Raw genomic sequence first — 22,888 nt, 5'->3', positions numbered from 1 at the left:
CCGACCGGCAAAGACTGCATGGCGTACAACAAGAGAGGGTGTGAAAGTGAGAAAAACGGAAATCGTGACCGGAAGTCTAAGAGCGCCGCCTGCAGCGCCGTGGTCTCCAGTTTTGGTTTCATTCTCAGCTTCGTCACGTTGGCGACGCTCAAAGTTCGGAAATGGCGCAGAATTATACTAGAAAATGTGTTTGTAGCAGCGTGTAGCAGGCCCTGCCTTGTGGCGCAATTTGGCGCAATTGGCGCAGCAGTTCCACCACTGGCCTCGCTTGTAATGTACATCATCGCTTCACCGATGCAGCCGATCTTCTCCTTCCGCCATTTGCAATGCGTCCACCGTCTGCAACACAATATACTTCGATTGTTGAACACGAGTAAAACCCAGGCGTCGTACGATGCATCACAGCTAGGTTGACTTACCTTAAGCACACATTAGGCCTGTACTTAACAAGCAAGGTGTCATCCTTCTCAAAAGCCAAGTTGCAACGCAGAGAGCGGCCAAGAAAGCGGGAAGGAAAGCACTGCGGGTGAATACGCGGTGCCATGTCACTCCTCACCGGCGGAGCGCGGAGCAACGTAATACGCTCCAACCAAGGCACACATATTCAGCCGGCACACGCATTATTCAACAAGCACACGAGAATTAACAAGGTTCAGGAGGCCCACATATTATTCAGCGGGCAGAAAGCCGTTTCATGCAAACGTGGCGGCTTTGTACCTGCTGAAATTTGGCGATGAGGATCGCTGTGCTTGGTATTTGATAACCGTTATGGCTGTTTCGAGACGGTTACGGCTGAGTACCGGCTGCACTTTCTGAAGGAACTTTTTTAAGCGGGACGTGTCCGTCACAGGATTTAGAGTGTACACGTGGAGATTGCTGGTGAGGCTAGAAAGTACTAAATTAAAATAAGTGTATTAAAATTAATTAAAATAAAAAATAAGAGTAAATCATAAGAAATAAAAGAATTAAAAACTACAAAAGCAGTAAGCTACGTAAAACAATGAGAGGAATTAAAAACTGCAAAAGCAGTAAGCTACGTAAAACAATGAGAAGAATTAAAAACAGCAAAAGCAGTAAATTACGCAAAAAACAATGAGAAGAATTAAAAACTGCAAGAGCAGTAAACTACGTAAAACAATGAGAAGAATTAAAAACTGCCAAGGCAGTACTAGACATCAATAAAAAGGGTAAAAATCGCGTATGCGTAAAATACTAAAAACAAGCCCTCTCCAGCGCTCTCGTGTGTCTCGTGGCATTCCTGGCTTTTGGCTTCCTGGAAACGCCTACTCGTCTTAATCGCTGTCGGAGTCTGTTCCTTGTATATGTACAGCTCAGCCGTAGCAGCGACGAAGGCGTTGAATTCGTCCCAGCCAGGGTGCGCTGCGGCCCACCTGGCGAACATGCATTTTGCCAGGTATCCCGCGGTGTTCTTTGTTTCTGCGACCTGTGTGCAAAGTAAACGTTTATTCAAATATATTAGGTAAAGTAAACGAAAACTTATTAGGTTATATGCCTACCTGCTGGGATATAGCGCTTTGCGTGTGTCCATGCGCCTTCAATAGTATTTGTGCAGGCTCCGGTCTCTGGGTCCTTGAAGTGGATGCGGTGATTGACAGTAAGATGCGTGTAGTCGGGCGACCTGCCAAGTTCTCCGTGCAGCCTCCTTTCTTGCTTTTTGCCCGGTCTTCGTAGAATGTGCCGTGATATTGGGCAGCTTGTTCGAAAGTAGGCAGAGTGGAGGCTTGGTGATAGGTCGTCGATTTGTCGCGAACATGAGCTCGGAAAGTAGCGGTAGCGGTAGCGCTCTAAGATTGCGCTACCGCAGATTTGTAACGGATACGGTAGCGCCGCTACTAGTAACGGCGCTACGTACAACACTGCTTCTATCACCTTGTTGTATTTCTTGTGGCCGAACTTGCTTTCATCTAGTTCGACCACTTTGCCTTCGCCACCTGGGCTCGCTGTGGGTTATCATATAGCATTGATAACCACTTCACAGCAGAAGCTAGCCCAATCGGTGACGGTCTAATGTGCAACTCCGAGCTCTCTCTCTATCATATGGCTTGGATAATTGAGAGCCCAGAAGTAAGCGAACAAGGCTATTGTACGAAGGGGGAGGTGCGATCTTTCGAAGAACGACCACTTACGCACAGATGTTTGCCCTTGGCATCCTGTTCTTCGGGCCTTTTTTCGTGCACTCTGTGGGATCAATGCTCGCCATCCCATCACTCGGGGTCGTAGTCCCTCTGTCCAGTGTACGAGGGAGACACTCAACAAAGCCCAGCTTACCAGAAGACAGCAAGGTTTATTTCATCTTACCGACTGCCAGACCAACCGCTCAGCCTGAGCCCCCACGGCAAAACAGCCCCGGCCAAATGGTTCCCTCCGCTTTTATTAAGTTCACCTCCAATAGGAACCGGTGGCGCACCTTGCCACCACAGGTAAACAAGATAAGCGAGATAAGTCCCACAGCGGGTGTCACATCCACGTGCCGGCGATAACGTCCCCCACAACTCTAAAAAATAAAACTCCGTTTTAGGTGTAATTGGGGTGTATTTGGGGTGTATCAATTGCTTTACTCCCTTATAACACCCTCAAGAAAAAGAATACACCCTGTTTTTGGTCTGAAATGGGTGTAATATTTGTATGTCCCGCTCTGCAGGGTGTAATTTCGAGAATTGGTGTGAAAAAGGTGTAGTGGCCATCAAATTTCTAAAGCTTCGCTACGACAGGTCTGGCAACAGTGTGCTGTTTACTCTGTGTTCTCCAACTATGGCGCTTGGAGTTAGTTGTGGTAGTTTTCGTGTTCTTTGGGGAGGTCGTTTTGTGAACTAAATGTCATTTGACCATCTGAGTTTAGTATACACTGCAAGGATTATGGTTCCGGGTCTCGAACGGATGCAAGCAACAGATGTGCCGTGCCCATCGGATCGAGTAGCTTGTCCGAGCGTCTCGCTGCGAAGTGCTGTTTGGTAAGTGTTGTCGGTGTATTTTGTCTTGTCTGCTTGTCGGGTTGATTGAGGTGCCTTTGAAGCGGGTATTTTGAGATTATGTTTGAACCTAAAGTGGAATGCACGGATTAGATCAGAGAACAGTGCGCGTCGCGTTGTAACGGTCATATGAGGCCGTTAGGCAAAGTCAAGGGGTATACGTAACAAACGAAGTTGGTGCAATTTGTGCCAGCAAGTAAAGCAGCTGGCAAGAGTCAACCACTCAAGAGGCAAGAGGTAGTGGGCAATGAAACCACAAGTCCACAACCCTTTGATTTCCGGTGAGATGTGCTGAGTCAATGGCTGTGCGCGTCTTCTGAACAAGGCCCTGGCAAGTTTGTGTGTTGGTGATGTCAGAATGGTGTAATTGGTAATACACTTCTCCAGATATCAGGGAGGTATGGGTTCGGGTCTCGCTACCGACACTTCGCTGACCCTTTACCGATTGCAGCTTTTTAGGGACATTGGTCTTTTAACTACACTATGATTGGGTGCTTCTTAATTTCTACGTTATTTTAGTATAATCGTCTGATTTTTAACTAGTCACAATGTTATTATGGTTTTGGCGTATTATAGCTTGAGTTGCTTTTGCGCCAATAAAATTCAATCATCATCATTTATCGATTGCTTTACTTTCTACCCTGAGCTGCTTGACGAGGGCTGTGTTTGTGTATACTCTTAATTCTTCTCTAGCCTCAGCCACCTGCGTAACTATCATATAATTTGTGGTTCGCCCTTAATTTTATTAAGGAATTTCACAGTTCATTTTTTCTTTCACTACAGAGGCAGGACTTCTCTTGGCCTCACCGTAATACCTTCATCTTGGTGGACGTGTTGGTGGACGCTTTTGTGTTTTGTATTGTGCGGTGACTATGCAATTCTTACTGCAGTGCACGCAGTGTATTATAGGTACTCCAAATAAAGAATGTGCCTGTTATTTTAACTATTGTGTTTCTGTTGCCCTCGGCATAGCACCCTTACTGAAGGGTGTTGTCTTGCCTGGGGGTGTAGACATACACCAAAAAGGGAGTCAGTTAGGGTACCGCTAGATCACACCAAAAGAGGTGTTCAGGGAACACCCTTTCTGAGGGGTGTAGTTTTGCCAGAGGGTGTATATATACACCAAAAATGGAGTGAGTTAGGGTATCGTCAAATTACACCCAAAAAGGAGTTATATTTTTTAGAGTGTGGCCGTTCCTCTTGGGTGGAATCCGGGCATCTCCATGTGGTAGCCATCAGTACTGTTTCTATCACTGTTGAGGTTCATCGGGGTGTTGCATAGTGGACACGTTTGTGAATTTCCTCCAAAGCTCCAATTAGTCCAAAACTCTGTAGAAGATGGGTGGTCTCCAGGTCATTCTTCGTTAAATCGTACAACTCGAAGCTTGTCCACTTTCGCGTTAGATCCATCGTAGACTGAGTGACACTAGCCTCAGTCACACTACCTTAAATACCATCTTCATGATTTGCATGACAGGCAGACATTGGCCCAAACTGCAGGTATACTTATAAGTTCTTCCACTAGATATGAGCACATCTCAGTGGCATTGATGACGTAGTTTACACGCAAACGAAAAACAAAAAAATTATGAGGCTGCAATATCTTGCTTCCGATACGATATATTTTATCAGCATTTCGTTCTGCTTGACGCCCACCTGATACACTAGGGAGTTTTATGAAATCGTAAGCGCCCTCCGGTTCCAACTCCGTATCGGTCTTAGTCAATCAGATATCAGCAACGTGATTTCAGCCGCTCCAAAATAATCGGGGGATTGGCTTATCATTTTTTCGGAAACGTTATCATGAAACTTCTGCGTTTTCCTAGACCTATCTACTGTTTTACTGTTGAAACATCGCTTATTCCGTATAGCTGATCCACACTCTTAAAAATGAGGGGGGGGGGGGGGGGGTCGAGGTAGCTTGCCGTTGTTGGCCGCACTCAAGTGGGCATCGTCACGACTATAGCAAAAAAAGAAAGTGGGAGAGGAGAGGTGAGGACTTCAAAGTGATGTAGAGGCAGGATGACCGATACTGATGGGACGGAAGCACACTGTAGGTGAGAGTTGCACTAGAGTGGTCTCTCCGCTAGGCCCGTTTCTTGAAGAAAGCGCGCGAGGCCGCGAGTTTTTGTAAGTCGTTCCGCACAAGAACCTTCGGGGAAGAGGACGTCCGTCAGTATGCAAGGCCTGGCGTGGGGAAGATGGGTTTCCCGCATAGTATGGTATGCTCGGCATTCTGTCAGGATATGCGCAATTATCTCCGGATTTAAAAGCGATAAAACCCCAGTGCAGGGGACACAAAGCGACAACACAGACGAAGCACTGACTGACAAACAACTTTAATGGCAGGGACACATCTTAAATACACCAACTGCACACCCGACCCCTAGTGGCAGCCAAGGCCGTCATGCTGTAATCACAAATTATCACAAAGTTATCAAAAAGATATCACGCAAACAAGGCACCAGGTAAACGCCCCCCCCCCCCCCCCCGAAACAGAATTCGCGTTAGTTATCAATGAATTGCTGGATTGTATCCGTTACCAACACGGAAGGCACGCTAATGCAACTATCTCCAGCCTGTTTTATCAACAAGGCTTCCTTATAAAGAAGAACACCTAACTTATGACTTTTAAACATCACTTCTGTGTTTTTTAACAGCGGCTCGCACCCGGAACAGGTTCTTAAGTGTTCCGCCAGCTTACCATACCCCTTTCCTCTCGAAGCTCTATGTTCCATCAGACGTACGTTAACACAGCGTTTAGTTTGACCAATATACTGGCGCCCACAAGACAAGGGAATTGAATAAACAACACCAACAGTGCAAGTCACAAAAGGATCTACGTGTTTTACATGACAACCCCCAGTTTTTGTCCGGTTAACCCTAGCCATCAGAGACCTGAGCCAATAACCTCTTTTGAAAACTACATCAACACCATGCCTACAGGCTACCTTTTTTAGGCGATGGGAGGCCTGATGAACATACGGGATCACCCCAACCCCCCTCCAATCTCTCTGTTCACAACGCATGTGAGAATCACAAGGTTCCTTTACCAACCTATTTACGACATCACTGATTAGATTCCTTGGATATCCAGCGTCCTCAAGCCTAGTCACCTGCTCCATGCAGCTCGACCCCACCTTATGAACACACGACCTCACCAAAGCGTTTTTTATCAAAGATTTTGCAACTCCAGCTTTTACAGTTTTTGAGATATTGGAGTCAAAAGGCGTTAACGGTTTTTTACATCGCTGGCAATATTCCCAACATACTCCAATCCCATCAGAGGAAATCCGAAGATCCAAGTACTGAATTTTACCATTTTCTTCCCTTTCCACAGTAAACTTTAAACCTAAACCCTCTCCAACAAACAAACCCTGTATACCCGATTCATCTCCTTCCATACCCACACATACCAGAAAGTCATCAACAAGTCATCAACATACCTAGGGTATGGAAGGAGATGAATCGGGTATACAGGGTTTGTTTGTTGGAGAGGGTTTAGGTTTAAAGTTTACTGTGGAAAGGGAAGAAAATGGTAAAATTCAGTACTTGGATCTTCGGATTTCCTCTGATGGGATTGGAGTATGTTGGGAATATTGCCAGCGATGTAAAAAACCGTTAACGCCTTTTGACTCCAATATCTCAAAAACTGTAAAAGCTGGAGTTGCAAAATCTTTGATAAAAAACGCTTTGGTGAGGTCGTGTGTTCATAAGGTGGGGTCGAGCTGCATGGAGCAGGTGACTAGGCTTGAGGACGCTGGATATCCAAGGAATCTAATCAGTGATGTCGTAAATAGGTTGGTAAAGGAACCTTGTGATTCTCACATGCGTTGTGAACAGAGAGATTGGAGGGGGGTTGGGGTGATCCCGTATGTTCATCAGGCCTCCCATCGCCTAAAAAAGGTAGCCTGTAGGCATGGTGTTGATGTAGTTTTCAAAAGAGGTTATTGGCTCAGGTCTCTGATGGCTAGGGTTAACCGGACAAAAACTGGGGGTTGTCATGTAAAACACGTAGATCCTTTTGTGACTTGCACTGTTGGTGTTGTTTATTCAATTCCCTTGTCTTGTGGGCGCCAGTATATTGGTCAAACTAAACGCTGTGTTAACGTACGTCTGATGGAACATAGAGCTTCGAGAGGAAAGGGGTATGGTAAGCTGGCGGAACACTTAAGAACCTGTTCCGGGTGCGAGCCGCTGTTAAAAAACACAAAAGTGATGTTTAAAAGTCATAAGTTAGGTGTTCTTCTTTATAAGGAAGCCTTGTTGATAAAACAGGCTGGAGATAGTTGCATTAGCGTGCCTTCCGTGTTGGTAACGGATACAATCCAGCAATTCATTGATAACTAACGCGAATTCTGTTTCGGGGGGGGGGGGGGGGGGGGGGCGTTTACCTGGTGCCTTGTTTGCGTGATATCTTTTTGATAACTTTGTGATAATTTGTGATTACAGCATGACGGCCTTGGCTGCCACTAGGGGTCGGGTGTGCAGTTGGTGTATTTAAGATGTGTCCCTGCCATTAAAGTTGTTTGTCAGTCAGTGCTTCGTCTGTGTTGTCGCTTTGTGTCCCCTGCACTGGGGTTTTATCGCTTTTAAATGTACCACCAAACAGCCCGGTTTTTATCGCTTTTTATCTCCGGATGATTACAGTGTCCACCACTGGAGTCCTCCCTGGAGCAGATCTTGAACAGTTGCGAGTTCGTGAACGCAGATCCTGTGCGTAATCGATGGAGCATTGTCTGCATACCACGGGGAAGATCTTTCATGGGAAGAGAGGGTCGGTGATTCTGCATGATGTCCTGTATGCCAGGATGACGCACCTCAACTAGCTGTTTGACGACCATGAGCCTGTCAGTGTCGGCCGGGACTGCTAAGGATGGGCTGCAGCTGTTGTGTGCTGAGGAAGCTAGCTGGTCCGCTCGTTCGTTGCCTCTGATGCCGACATGAGACGGGATACATTGCAGCGTAAGCTCACCTCCCGTTAGCCTATGCTGGGCACACGATCTCCTTATACATCGGGCTAGAATGCTACCACACATGGGGTTTATCACGTTGTTGAGGGCATTTCTGGAGTCCGTAAGCAAAACGGCCTTAGTTATTCCAGTGACTTGAACCGCAGCAGCTGCGTGTAACAAGGCCAGGAGTTCGGCTGTCGTAGATGAGATTGGGTAACGAACTGATTTCCCTTGCCAGGCCGTGTTTATTGACGGGATGTAGTACGCGCTGGTAGCGCTTTTGGAACGGTGGTCAATGGAGCCATCCGTGAACACCAGAGTACACTGAAAAAAATATCGGGCTCTTTTTACAGAAAAAGCTCTGGAAAAAAACGCCCAGAGCGATCTGTTTATTTCACAGAATGTCTGTTCATAGTATTTACCGAAACCTTGTGAAAATTACAGAGAACTTAGTAAAAGTACAGAATATCCGTACTTTTTGATTACAGAGCAATCTGTTGTATTTTACAGAATTTCTGTTCAGTGCATTTACAGAAGCACTGTGCAGATTACAGAAAACTTGGTAAAAGTACAGAATATCTGTACCTTTTTTATAATAGAGCGTTTCCGCGTGGACAGACCTACAGGGCTTCCCAGTTCTGGTGAAACCCCCGTTTTAAATGCCCATGGGGTATTGATTGGTTTCTTTCTTCATATACATGTAAACATATCGCAATGTACCTGTATACATGTATGTAAAAAAAAGCAACCGCCATGGGTATTTAATAGAGAGGTTTCACCAGCCAGAACCGGAAAGCTCTGTAAGTATTCTGGCCACACGGAAGTTCTCTGTGAAGGTTCATATAGCCAATGGAGAACCTGAGGAGTGGAGGTTGTAAGGATCACGAGACCGTTTTTGCCCTTCGCCATTGCTGCATGCCTGGGATGCCGTACACCAAAACATCCAAGGCACCCATCCAAACATGTGTGACTTTGTAGCATGCTTTGATGCAAAACATGTGATATGCTGTGCATAAAATCGAACTGTGAGATTACACATAGTCCCAGACTATTTTCTTTGAGGCATGCTATTAAGTGAGGATACATTTTGCCGCAGAACAATGATCACGTTAGACCGCTTTGCCTAAGTAGAGTTCACATTGGGAATGCCGTGGGTTTTGTGGGTGTAGGCCGGGTACGGGACATGCATAAAGCGTTCGGGCGCAGCCCGGGCGAGTAAGTCATGAAGAAAGTCTCGCTTATGACGGGCTGCGTATTCACATACCGGTCATCGCTCAGGCAGATAACTCAAAGAAAGTAGTCTTGGACCAGGCCTCGGCATGAAAATTCGGCATGGGCAACAGCAACTACGAAAGTTTCAGCTGCGGTATTTAAATTTGGAGAAATTCCCGTGCTTGTAAGCTTATACAGTCATGCACCTGTGACGGAAAAGACAAAATACAGACAAGTTTATTGTAGTCTCTCTGTGCCGACAGGGAACAGTAAAGCTCACTTGGTCACAGTTGTGGCCCGGTAAGTACAATTGTAGCACAAAGACACTGAATAGGCAATCATAATGACAATATAGGGGGACTGAAACCACTGTATCAACAAGGAGTTATTACGTTTGACATATTTGCTAGCATAATAAAGTAGATGGCTTTGACACGTGTGCAAACCATTTTAGAAAAGTGAACACAAAATAAGGCAATGTCACACTAAATGGCATATAACCTGTACCATTAAATCAAGGAAATATGTTAATGAACTAGCGTTCTTGTTCTGGCCAGTTATGGATCAAAGAACTGTCCTGAGCGGAAGAGTGAAAACACAGTAGAACTTTAGCTGTTCCAACAGTTTTCTGCTCGATAAAGCTGACAAGTACTGTTCTATGCTCGTTTGGTGCATTCACAAATTTGTCTAAAATTAAATACGTCGAAAAGGGGGAAAAAAAGTGAAACACTGTCAAGGAGCCCGCGAAGAGGGAATCACACACGTAACATGAAAAACGGTTAGGAGCAACAAATACTTATTTGAACAAGAACTTTCGTGCAAGAGACTGCACTTCTTCAGGTTACACAACTAAGTGCGACACAAGTATATATACCAAGAGAACAGATGCAATAAAACAGGTTTCCAGAACTAAGTAAACAGAAAACAACCAGACAGTAATACAATGCATCACGTGAGCAACCGTCACATAAGAATCAGGAAAGAGAAAGAGAAAAGAGAAAGTGTACGGGTAAATGAGACATTCGGAGAATTGGGGTCCACCATCGTTGGGGTGCACCACCAAATCTTTTGAACCCCAATTCTCCGAATGTCTCATTCACCCGTACACTTTCTCTTTCCTGATTCTTATGTGACGGTTGCTCACGTGATGCATTGTATTACTGTCTGGTTGTTTTCTGTTTACTTAGTTCTGGAAACCTGTTTTATTGCATCTGTTGGTATATCTCATCTCATCTTATCTTCTCTTCATCTCATCTTATTGCATCTGTTGGTTGCATCTCTTGGTATATATACTTGTGTCGCACTTAGTTGTGTAACCTGAAGAAGTGCAGTCTCTTGCACGAAAGTTCTTGTTCAAATAAATCTTAGTTGCTCCTAACCGTTTTTCATAAAATTAAATAAGCAGCTATAGCAGAACTGGACCATGCTGTTTCTGGTACACAATAAATAAAATAATAAATGAATGTGTTATTGACAACGAACAAAATGTCAAAACAGTTTCCTACTCTGAAGGATAAAGTTTATGTAGCATTTTACACATTCACACAAATATGACATATCTGTAAATAGGTAAAGAGAGTTAGCTTGAATGAACGAGCATACTTTCTCAGGCACATTACAAATAAGATAATGTTTTGTACCAAAAACAAAACCACAAAGGCAATGCAGAAGCCTAATTTTTGATACTGTTACCCGTCTTAAACGATAAGGAAAGATATTGTAAAATGGCCACGGCATAAACATGAAGAAAAAGCTGCAACACTGTAAGATGGCAGGCACCCATATCAGAAAACAACAAGAAAAGTCGCTAGGTAGACACATGCAGTCATTCGTATTTGATCGCATTTTGGATTAATTTTAATTATTTGGATTAAATTAAAGGATTAATTTGTTCTGAAGTTTATCATCACACGATTTATCAAAAACGAAATTTCCCTAGTTAAGACTACATTTGCATGGCACCAAAGAGAAGCCCATCTAAACATTACTCCATTTTGTCACGAGTCTGATCGTAATTCATGAACCAAGTACAGTGACAAAGATACCCAGAAAATGATGCCTTGTGGCACCTCTACAGTTCCGTACATAGGGAATTCAGCATGCCTTCACTCCATCCGTGCTTAGAGAGGGGTTGTGAGTAACTCTACACAAACCTAGGGGGGAAAGTGGTTAATAACCAGACTTGTGCGTAACACGTTACTAGTAATTGCGTTACTTGTAATCAATTACATTTTTGAGTAATTTGTCGAGTAATCAGTTACTTTACTGTCAAAGTAATTTTTCGAGTAATCAATTACTTTTCTGAGTAATCGATTACTCAGCAATTGATTACTTTTCCGGCAGGGATTAGCTTATCTTTGAGATGTTCTGCCCCAAGTCAAGCCCCTGGTGCCATCTGCCTTTGTTGGGCCGTTCTACTATAGCAAGCGGAGGTCATTGTAATAACGCTCTGGAATTTCAGAGTCTCTCTCCCTAATCTCTTGCTACACCAGTGTGATGGTACCTGAAGCTTTGGGGGTTTAGTGAGTCATAGGGAAGTACCACGCAATGTTCTTCCACAATCGGGTCAACGTCTTCCCGGGCGTACAGATCTCCTTGTCCTACGTGTTTTTGTTTGTCTTGTTATTTCAGCTGTTCCGCTGTTGAACCTTTTTTTTTTCTTTTTTTCTGAGGCACAGGAAGACGGTTATAATTTGCGTGAATGCAGAGTAACGACCGAAGTAACGCGTTACTTTTCTACTCGTTACTCAATTACATTTGAAGTCGAGTAATTGGTAATGGTAATCAATTACTTTTTCCACAGAAGTAACGGTAACGGTAATCAATTACTTTTTTCGAGTAACGGGCACACATCTGGTGGTTATAAAAAAGTTTGCAGGGCAGCATCACAGATAAGAGGGTTGCTGCATGCTGATCTGCATCAAATATATCTGTCGCCAATTACACCCCCCATCTTACCCTCTCTCCTTTACATTTTGTTGCTGTTGTTCTCTGCTCCTGCAGTTGCTTTGGCTCAGCTTGCGAACCTCCTCTTGTCGCATGGGGAGCAAAACCATGCTCAATAGGTCAGACGGGGAACATGTAGTTTTTCAGTCTTTTTTTTTATCTGCGAAGCTTGTGATGATCGATATGCCTGAGTCAACGTCGAGTAATTTCATCAGGATTTCTTTTTCGATCCATGGCACAGGGCCTTAAGTGGCCTTGACTGGGTAACTTACTGAGCTGCTTGCTCAAAGATCATCATGATAAAGCTCATAAGAAATGAAGCCCACTACATAAGGCCGTGGGGACATAATGGAGCGAAATACTCTTGGCCGCATGCCTTCGTTACAAATCTTTAACATAGGTACTGTGACATCCTGTATGTAGCTGCAGCAGTTTCTTCACGTTTCTGCTGAGACAGTTCTTGCTACCTCATGCAATTCCTTATCTTTTAAAATACATAACAATCACAATAATGTTTATATAACATGTTGCTCTGCCATCCTGCATATCACAAAAGTGGTAGTACAATATAGTGCATGCAGCTTATCAGCATGGCGAACGAGTGCAATGGAAAGCCCAGACATACCAATGACAGAATACTCAGAACGACAGCTCACAGCTCAGCTCACGACAACAACCACGACTCCTCTACATTTCTGATGATAATTTTTAAGACAGTTACTTAATATGTTCTCACTGCCAGCTCACAATAGCAGGAAATGTCTTGTGTTGCCATCAGCTACCTGCACTGAGTGTGCTGCTCATAAATTTGTCGCTACATTTCTGTGTTTTCCTGCACCCGTTCACGATGGTGAGCACAACAAGTACGATCTAGGTAAGAACCAACTTCATTGCTTTGAAGTCTTTTCGTTTTATGAACAAAGAGAGCGTCCTTGCTGCTGATCCACTCACATGGCTCCTCTTCGACTCTCATGTATTTCGTAGACTGTTTGGTGCCCAGGAAATATCTGCAGTGTGCAAAGGTACTCTTAGGACACTTAACAGAATGATGGCATGATTTCACAAAACAATCAACCGTATGTTAGTCTCTCACAAGTCTTGAAAACTCAAACAAATTTAAAGTAATTTCTGCTGTTAAAATAATAGTGGTTAGCTACGCTTGAGTTTGAACTACCCTTTGCAGAGTAAGGGTAACTACCAATCAAATACAAGAAAAGACGCTTAATTAGTAGCTGAACTACAAGTAGTTTAACTGCTGCTCATTACTAGGCAAGTCACACTCTGTTCTGAAAGAAATAGATTGGCATGTATGAAAACATACAAAACACATCAAGAAGGTAGGTAATCATAATCCGCTGGTCAGCTGCCAGGAAGAATGCCGCGACTGCTTATTAGCTCCCTGCATAAGGTTCCTCATTTGCAGTGCTATATGATCAGGTTCAAGCAGCATATACAACAATTAGTGTGAAGTTTGACGTGCCACAGCTCTAATGAATTGAAACTATTTTTTTATCGGTTATGTTGTCCATAACTGAAAAAGCTGAAAGTTGCTTAACAAAAACATCACCTTTGCTCAATTCACACTTATTAGTGTTACTGCTTTGAATGTGCACATAAAAGTGTGTCTGATAATTCAAAAAAAAAATTGCCAGCCTCTCGAGTATCAATTAATCAATTACAATTATTACACACAGCATTTGCACTTCCTTTCTTCAAAGCACATCGATGCACTACTCACATTCACTGACGGACGCTTTCTTTTTTGACAGTGTTTTCTCTGGAAGTGGTCTGAAGGTGTATGAAACGTCTCGAATGTCACCCTTCACTCAGGATCGTAGCAAGGAAATAAATAGCTGTTAATATTCATATGGTTGCCCTGGTGTTCCACACAGGCTGCAGGCGTGGAGCGGCCCATTTCTTGCACTTGTACGTTTTTCTTCATTCTGCCTGAGGAGAACACAGATATTCTACTCAAGACGCTTGTAATACAACACTCACGCATCCAACAGTTTGCTAACACCGCACAGGAAATGTGAACATCATAACTTTCGGGTTCTCATCACTCCTGCGAGCCATCAGTTGTGTAAGCTGACGCCGACAACGAATATCACGTTGAAGAGGAGCGGTTCGCTCTTGTGGGTACTGTTATCTCATAAGGAACGAGACACCGATTGGGTCGAAGGACAAAATGCACCGTACCACATATTCTTGGCTCAACAGCTCCGACTGCGCTGTCAGGTGCACGCACAATCATCCCACTGCCGTTACACTTCATGAACACGCTCAATAACGTACACATCCAAGCATACTCGCGTCAGGAATTGATATGCACCCCGATGCAGTCAGTTTGAGGATATCACCGTGTCGTTTTATGCTCAACCACATGACCTCACTACGCGGCGAGTATAAATGACAGGCATTGGTGAAGTTAGGCCTAAACAGTTTCCGCTTGTACGACAAGACAGACACAGTACTTGTCTCCGCACACTCTTAGTGGAACTTCTGTTCCTGTATCAAAAATTTAGCACTATGCACTTGCTACTGACCATGACAATGGGATTCAACCTAATTTCAACAAGAAATCTGCTTACCTGAAGCCGAGACGAAGATACAAAGATGCAGCTACGCAGCAGAACGCCAACCGGCAACTTTCGAAACCGCAGTTCGTGAGCACACGTTTGTGAGAGCACGGTCAACAGAGGACGATCCCTCGGATCTCTCGCTCGTATCGAAGCGGGAGAAAAAAAGATCGTTCGATCGCATTTTCGCTGGACTGATTGCAATATGGCTGACAAACGTCGATCGTGCTCGTTGCAGTTCTTAAACAGAGTATGCTCTGTAAAATGGTTATACAGAAGAGTCTGCACCCATTTAGAGGGAATTTCTCTGTTTTTTCTCTGTTATCTTACAGAATTTTTTTTCAGTGTATGTGTGTGATAAACGTCGCTTATCAGGTTCTCAGCCGCCATCCTGGCCACCAGGGGGCTGGACTCGCTCTTCTTCCGTAGACCCGGGATGTGAAGCGTTGTTGCGGGCACGAACTCCCGCCACGGCGGCGTAGGTGGACAAGCTGGGAGCCGAGGAAGAGCCCCCCCTGTTGGCTAGAGAGCTGGTGGCACTAGCCAGGCGTCCTAGGGATGTGTGTGTCCTTTGTTCGAGGTCGGTGAAGAGGGAATGCTTGTTGATAGATGTTGATGCATCATCCAAAAACTGGAGTCCTTTGAGCTCAGAGTGGACACTAACAGGCTTTTCCTTAGCTTCCAGGTAGGTTTGGGTGACGCTAGAGAAGGTTGGGAGACCAAGCGCAGTTCTTATTTCGGCGCGATGAAGGCGCTCAAGGGCCTGCCATTGTGTAGGCGCGAGGTCTACGTATGGCGCCACGTAGAGAATGCGTGACAAGATCAGGGCTTTGTGAAGGGTGAGCAATGACCGCGCATTACAGCCCCATGATTTACCGCTGATTCTGCGTAGCAGGTTGAGCGTTTTCTTTCCCTTGCAGATAGTCTCGTTCACTTGCTTAGACCAGCGTAGTGTGCTATCGATGGTGACACCAAGATATTTACATGACGCACATCTTGGGGTGGGACTGTTGTTAATGCTGAGGCATGGGAAGTCTTTGCCCACGTACTTTCCACGGAGAATGCAGACCATGCATTTTGACTTCTCTTCTGTTGGACAGAAAGTCACATAGGTATCCCAGGAGGCGGCCATTGACTCGAGCTGCTTCATGCGCAGCGAAACATGCCGAGTGCGTTACCGAGTCGTATGCCTTCTTCACGTCAATGAAGAAAGCGAGAGCAAACTCATGGACTCTCTCGCTTGCTTCAGGCTAGTAGCCACTTCAGCGATTGCGTCAGACGCGCTCCAGCCCTTCCGGAATGCCGTAATGTGATCTGGGAAGCAATCGCCTCGCTCCAAGACCCAAGTCAGCCTTTTGTGAATTATACGCTCCAATAATTTGCCAACGCACGAGGTTAGAGCAATGGGACGGTAGGAGGACAGTTGGCTCGGTGGCCTCCCCGGCTATAGGACGGGTATTACTCGAGCATGTTTCCAATCAGATGGGATGCATCCAGAGGTCCAGACGTTGTTATATAGTTGGAGCAGAGCGTCGAGTTGGTCATCGCCTAGGTTCTTGAGGGCCTGGTTAGGGATGCCGTCCGGGCCAACTGCACTGCGCCGCTTTAAGCCTTGGATGGCGGACTTCAGCTCGGACATCGTGAGGTCGTCATGCGCCGGGGAACCATTTGCGCCAGTGTGGCTAGGAAAAAGGCGTTGGGCACTGCAACTTGCGACGCGAGCTAGATCACTGGCATAGTCTTCGGCTATGTTCTTGGGGTCCCTGTTTGACGCTACCGATAACGTGACAAGCGGGTCGACAGGCTCGGGAAGGCTTTCGATCGCTCGCAGGGTATGCCAAACCTTCGTTGTTGGAGTGTGGGCATTGAGGGACTCGCTGAACTGTCTCCATGGGGTCCGCCTTAACTTCAAGGTATGCCTTCTATGGGCAGCACAGACACGCCTGTAAGCGATCCAGTCGCCCTGAAGGCCGGTTCTCAGAGCTCGTCGCTGTGCTCGTCGTCGCGCAGCACGGAGGTTGAGGTATCGGAGGTCAGGGGCAGGCATACTGGCCAGGTAGGATACTGCTTTTGAGCTATTAGCCAATGACGCGTTTACAGAGTCGAGCAAGGTATCTGCCGTAGAGCCGACCAGTCCTTCCCTGAACTTCACCCAGTTGGTAATAGTCTTCGTTTTCCTGGGGCCGTTACTGCGACTCGGAGGCGAAAGCAGAATGGGGAAATGATCTGAACCCCATGTGTCAGGCTCGGCTTCCTACTTTAGGGTGACGTCAGGAGAGACCAGAGTCAAATCGATGGCATTGAGGTAGCGCGGCGAACGCATATATGTAGGAGAGCCGGTGTTGAGCACCACGAGGTCGCTGGAGGAGAGGTAATTAACAATGGAATTACCACGTCTGCAGTTTCGTCGACCACCACAGAGACTGTGGCTCGCATTGAAATCTCCGCACACAATTAGAGGACCTGGACAAACGAGCCGCAGAGCCTTGAGAGACTCGACGTTGGGCGGAGCATGACCCCACTGGTATACAGATATGACAGCGACTGACTTGGAGCCGGCCTTCAGTAGACACTCTACATATTCTTCAGTTGAAGAGCAAAGGTGGGATAGGTCAATTTCAGCCTGGGCAATGGACCGTTTGACAAATAGCGATGCCCGCGGGAGGCCGTCCGCATGGTGGCCTTTGGCGCTGTAGGAGACAAACGGCGGTACCTTGAATGATGGTTGGGTAAGGCTCTCTTGTATCGCTAGCACATCAAAGTCCATCTTCCGTAAAAGGAGTTTGAGGTCGGCCTGTTTATGAATCAAGCTTCTGGCATTCCATTGAATGATGCGGGGGAGGAACGCTCTCTTGTTTCTATGTTCGGTCATAATTGTCCGCCGATCGATGTACGAAAGCTGGTGTTGTTAACGCCTGCTGCCGGGGAGAAGCAGGGGTGCTATCACAGCTTCGAGTTGGAGGACCGATTGGATTTCTGCTAGAGCAGTACATTCAGGAACTGCCGAGACGATAGCCTTCAGTGCAGCAAAGAGAAGCTGGATGATGACCATGAGCAGATCTGCGCCTTCTGGACGGTCTAACACCTTACGGTAGGCTGGCTGGGAATGGAGCGGGAGCGGGGGGTCACTTTTCTTTCCATGGGGTTGTGCCGGGGAGGCATCCTTATCCTCTGGACGGTCGACAGGGCCTAGAGGGGGGAAATCAGTTTCCGCCCAAACGATCTGTTGTTGCGACGCCTGGAGGCTTTTGGGAGCGGGTTGTACACCCCTGTGTGAAAGCTTCTCCTGAGACTTTCGTGTGCCCATTGCCTTAGGTTGGTTGCGATGCTTTGTGAGCCGGAGTTTAGCCTTCGCCTCTCGGTAGCTGCTATTGGAGCGAGAGCGTTCCCTGGCGATATCTCGTTGCAACTTTAGGGATGGGCAGTCCCTTGATGTGGTGACATGACGTCCTTTGCAGTTTATGCAAGTGGGTTCAGATTCAGGGCACATCGGGCTCTCGTGGGAGGACCCGCAGTTAGGGCATATTTTCCGTCGGCTACAGCATGCAGCTACATGACCGTAGCGAAGGCAATTGTTGCACTGAACCGTGCGCGGTAGGTACTCACGAACTTGCATGGTCAGGAGGTGAAAGCTGACACGCTTAGGAGGTTTCGGTCCAAGGAACGTTAGCCTCACCGCACCAGCGTCCCGTCTTATTCTTCTGGCTTCTATTAGAGGAGGGTCGGACTTAATGGCCTCCATAATTTGGCTGTCGGAGATGGAGGTATCAACTCAAAAAAGGACGCCATAGCATGAGTTGAACGGGCGGGGCTCATAGGCACGGACGGGAATGGAACATATGCGATTCAGCTGCAGGAGGGCTAATTTCGCAGCAGGGGCAACAACATCTACAGCTATAATGTTCTTAGCGTGATTCGGCCGAATCTCCTTAATTCTCCCAGGGAGCTCAGAAGTGAGGAATTGCGAGAGCTTTAAGTGGTTGAGCTTAGCTAGGTTCGATTCCCGCTCCAGTGGCGCGAAGATGACTGTGGTTCCCTCGAGCGAGGTGATGCGTTCGATGTTGCGCTTGCTTGCCTTTCGAGCCCGTTTGACAACATCTTTGAAAGGTTGATCCTCGTCGGACGACTCGAGAATGGAGTGGTCGCTTGAAGAGGCACCTCTCTTGACAGTGTGGCTGCTCGCGGGAGAGCCAGGTTCGGAGCTGTTCGCCTCTTCAGTAGAGGAATCCATGACTTCAAGACAAGGGGCCCGCCGGGGAGCGGGCAGCTCGCCCGAGTCCAGTGCGCAGCGTCGGCTTGCAATATAGAGGATACCCGAAATAATCCCCTGACAATAGCTATGAGTAATTCGCAGGAATCAGGAGCCGCAAAATCGTACGTCCGCACGATTCGGCTTCGTCTTCGGCTCTTAAAAATGGTGGTGGTGGTGATAGGGCTTGCCGTTGTCGGCCTCACGTATGTGGGCAACGTCACAACTCACGCCCTGGGGGAATGTGCGTCCTGGGCCGACTTCTAGGGGAACTGTGCCGACATATGTCTGAAAGCGTCTGAGGAAAACCCTCTTAAAAATGAACTCAACGCATGCCACGCTCCCAGCCAACCATCATCCGGAATGACATCGTTCTCTCCCCTGATTTGTTGAAAAAGAGGGCGTACGCCTTTTTGTGACACTTATGCAGAAATGTTAATTGTCACAAAAAGGCGCACACCCCACGCTTTCCACAAATCAAGAGTGATAGAGGTATCACTCTGTACAATGGTTGGCCTCCAGCGTGCTATGTGGTTAAGTTCATGGGAGGTACCCGGGTTCGAATCCCGGTGCCGGCTGTGCTGTCTGGGGTTTTTCCTGGGTTTTCCTCAGACGCTTTCAGACATATGTCGGCACAGTTCCCCTAGAAGTCGGCCCAGGACGCACATTCCCCAGGGCGTCAGTCGTGACGTTGCCCACCTCTGTGAGGCCGACAACGGCGAGCCCTTTCATCATCATCACCACCACCATCATTTTTTAGAGTGCATATCTTGGCGGCATAAAGTGACGCGTAAAATGATTACACGTAAACAAATTATTGATCTGTTTCAGCGATATGTATATCACTGTCGTGAACGTCGCAATGACGCAATTTGCATTGCGAGTTGGGGCTCAATCTTGATGTGCACATAGCGATCGTTATAGCTATTTTTCAGAATTTGCGCGCTCATTCCGTCACGCGCATTGGCCGTCAACCGGGGAGCACGAGCGTTTAGCAAGCGTTACGGGATAGCGAAAAGTTCAAAATCTAGCCCTGTTCTGTTATATCTAGGTCTGTTATAAAATTGTTTATTACACTGCTATACATGCAAGCTGAAGATCTCGACCCGCCCCGTAGGAGAAGAAACACGAACTGACAGTGGACGCGTCCTCTTTCCGTCCGTGTTTCTTCGCGTTTGTTACTCAACCAACACGCTCTATGTCTTCTCGCACGTCCCGTCCGAACATCGTTTCATCGTGCGTCAACACCAAGCCATCACACTACATGTCCTCGCTTCATCTGCAATATGGTAATCCAGACTCCAGCGTGATCGACCTACTCATTGCGCAGGATAGGCTGGTCGCAGAGCGCAAAAAACAATGTTCGCTCGAAATGTGAGCCTCACCCAAGAGAAGCAGAGACAGCGAGTGAATATTTTTATTAACACACGCAACTTTTATACGGTATATGAGAAAATGCAGATAATGCGCTACTTCCAGTAAAAGTGCACACCCGTAGACAACCGGCTGATAGCACTGTACAGCGATTTTACCAGTATCCCCAATACCGCCCCCCCCCCAAAAAAAAGAAAAAGAAACAAAGAAAAAAGTAACTGATGCGCTCCATATTTGTAGCGGAAATACTTTTTCCGTTACCAATGTAAAATGTAGCGCGATCGCTACTCCGCTACTGTAAAAAGTAACGAATACGGTAGCGGCGCTACTAGTAGCGCCGCTATGCACAACACTGGGTATATATGAGGTACAGCTGGTACGGCCGCGCTTAAAAGGTACCTAGTTGGTAGGAATGGGTGTCGGAGCCCTTGTGCTGTACCCTTGTGCTGGGTGAACTGTACCTCCCGGTTGAGGACTGGACCTCATGTGTACCGCTTGGCTCAGGTGCGGGTCCTCTTTCATGCGGTACGTATCGGGTGCCGGATTTAGAGTGTATGAAAACGTTTGACTATATGTCAATATGCGTTATCTTTTCACTCAGAAATGCTCCTTGTGAATGTTTGCAGCGGACGTAGTTGCGCTTTCTTGAAGATGCTTAGAATGCGCTCACTCTCCATCTCTTTAGACGGTCATCGTCTGTCATCGTTAGACTTTCCATATTGACGGAACCAAAAAATCAGGGTTCTTAAGGAGGCTACCTGTATTTTTCCTTTCTTGCAGGAAATTTTATTCCGCAAGGAGTGTTTAAAATAAAATGCTTTCCTTCTGCTTCATTGTCTCTCAGTTATTAAAACGTTCCAAGAAGCACGTTAGGCTAATTACATATCGAGATGCATAGAAAAGAAATATAAACAGCCGAGGGTTGTGTAATTGGTGGAAGAATATTATGTTTCAGCGTGAGGTGGAACTCAGATAGGCCAGGAACCGTTTTCGCGAATGGTATCCTTATGCAATCGTCCCTGTTATAGGGTAAGGTGGGGCAAGATGAGACACGGGGCAAGATGAGAAATTTTTCGCTCGACGCCGCCTATCTCAGAGACGCATTGCCCCATGGGCTTGAAACTTTACTCATAGGTGGCTCGGCATGTCCACTTTATTGCACGTGAGAATTGTCCGGATTGGTATTGGCGTTGAAGAGAGAAAAAAAATCGGTTACTTCTGCCTGGAATGTAAAGACCCGCAAAAAAGGCGCGATTTTCTGTAGTTCTAGAAAAAAGAATGAGAAGCCGCCTTCCTGCTTTGCAAAGGCTTGAGTTTGTGTTGAGTGATTATAGAAGAAAAAAAAAGAACGGAATACACTGAATTCGTCATCTGACGAATTCTGCTACTCCCACAAAGAAAATGAAATGAATGAAAGGAAATGAAAGGAAAAAGGAAAAAGATAACTGAAGAGATGAAAAGGCTGCAAAGGCTGTTTCTCATTGTTCTCTTGAGTATGTCCTTTAACAGCCGTCGCATATTAACTCAGTTGTAAAACATAAACGCCGAAAAACTCCCAATTCGCGGAAAACAGTAGCTTTCAAATATAACATAAAAATAAACACCGAAATCCCGGGATCCTAAATATGACATACCATCTCGTTGCTCCTTCAGAAAGACTTTATGGCAGTCCCACATTATCTGTGTGTGTGTGTCTTCGATTCTTGTTCTTAACGATATTGGTAACGCATTTATTCCCATACGTCATTTTGACCGCATTACAAGAAAGGAAACTTGGCGTCGCGAAGACACGCTTACTAAACTGAGCGTCACTGAGGCGGGTTAATGAGGCTTTCGCTAATGAATGTCCAGAAAGCAATAGAAGGCCCACAATTATCGGACTCGTTTGCATTCTTTTGCAAACGAGACGACGTCCGCAGTTTGTTTGCATCCACAAATTAGCCACTCACTATTTGCTCGCTGGTTTGGTCGGGTTACAGGGAGGAGTGATTTAGTGCGAGACGGAAATAACAACGTTATATGAAGTGGGCCGTCGGAGACGACATACCATTACCTCACGAAACGACACCACATTTGACGCAGCAAGGTTGCCACGAAAGTGTTTAGCACTTTTTTTTTTTTTGTTCCTGGCACTTTGCCCGATTTGCTCGCTTTGTATATACAGGGTGGCGGTCCACCAACCATAATAGAAATTCAGAGTAAAAAACGTAAGCCCCGGAGAGACATGCTGTCAAGGGATTTTTTTCTGCCAATAACTTTTGCCACATTTTGGTAACATTTTTATTCCATTTCAATTGACGGAAAGTTAATTTCCTGAATTGAACTCAGGAATTTCTCTTGCAACCTAACGGTTTCATTGCGAAAATGGGTTCCCCGTGGTCATTTTACTCAGTATAGCACATAATCCCACTCGTAATGCAATAGCAATTACAACAAGGTTACAAGCCGTCGGGTAACCTCATTTTTGATAAGATAGCTCTGATTCCTGCACTCACTGGGCGTGTTTGTTCCGTGGGTAAGGCTCGTAACCCTTTCCCCACTCGTGTGGCCTTTCAATGTAACCTCCTTTCTTCGCAGCTTTGC

The 22,888-nt window shown here is 46.2% G+C and overlaps 1 protein-coding gene and 1 long non-coding RNA gene across 2 annotated transcripts in view; one reads left to right on the top strand and one right to left on the bottom strand.

Annotated features, from left to right (window-relative positions):
* The window catches only part of LOC135395765 (cell adhesion molecule Dscam2-like), a 167,244-nt gene that overhangs the window by 23,780 nt on the left and 120,576 nt on the right, over nt 1-22,888 (top strand). The window lies entirely within an intron of this gene.
* Nucleotides 10,802-14,822, bottom strand: LOC135395580 (uncharacterized). Its single transcript, XR_010423187.1, has 3 exons — nt 14,695-14,822; nt 13,842-14,050; nt 10,802-13,110 (listed from the first exon to the last, which is right to left on the bottom strand). It is a non-coding gene; the product is annotated as an uncharacterized LOC135395580 (long non-coding RNA).

Source organism: Ornithodoros turicata, chromosome 5 (genome assembly GCF_037126465.1).
Source record: "Ornithodoros turicata isolate Travis chromosome 5, ASM3712646v1, whole genome shotgun sequence".
Taxonomy (NCBI): domain Eukaryota; kingdom Metazoa; phylum Arthropoda; class Arachnida; order Ixodida; family Argasidae; genus Ornithodoros; species Ornithodoros turicata.
The sequence above is the reverse complement of the archived record's forward strand: the minus strand, read 5'-3'. Positions and strand labels throughout refer to the sequence as shown.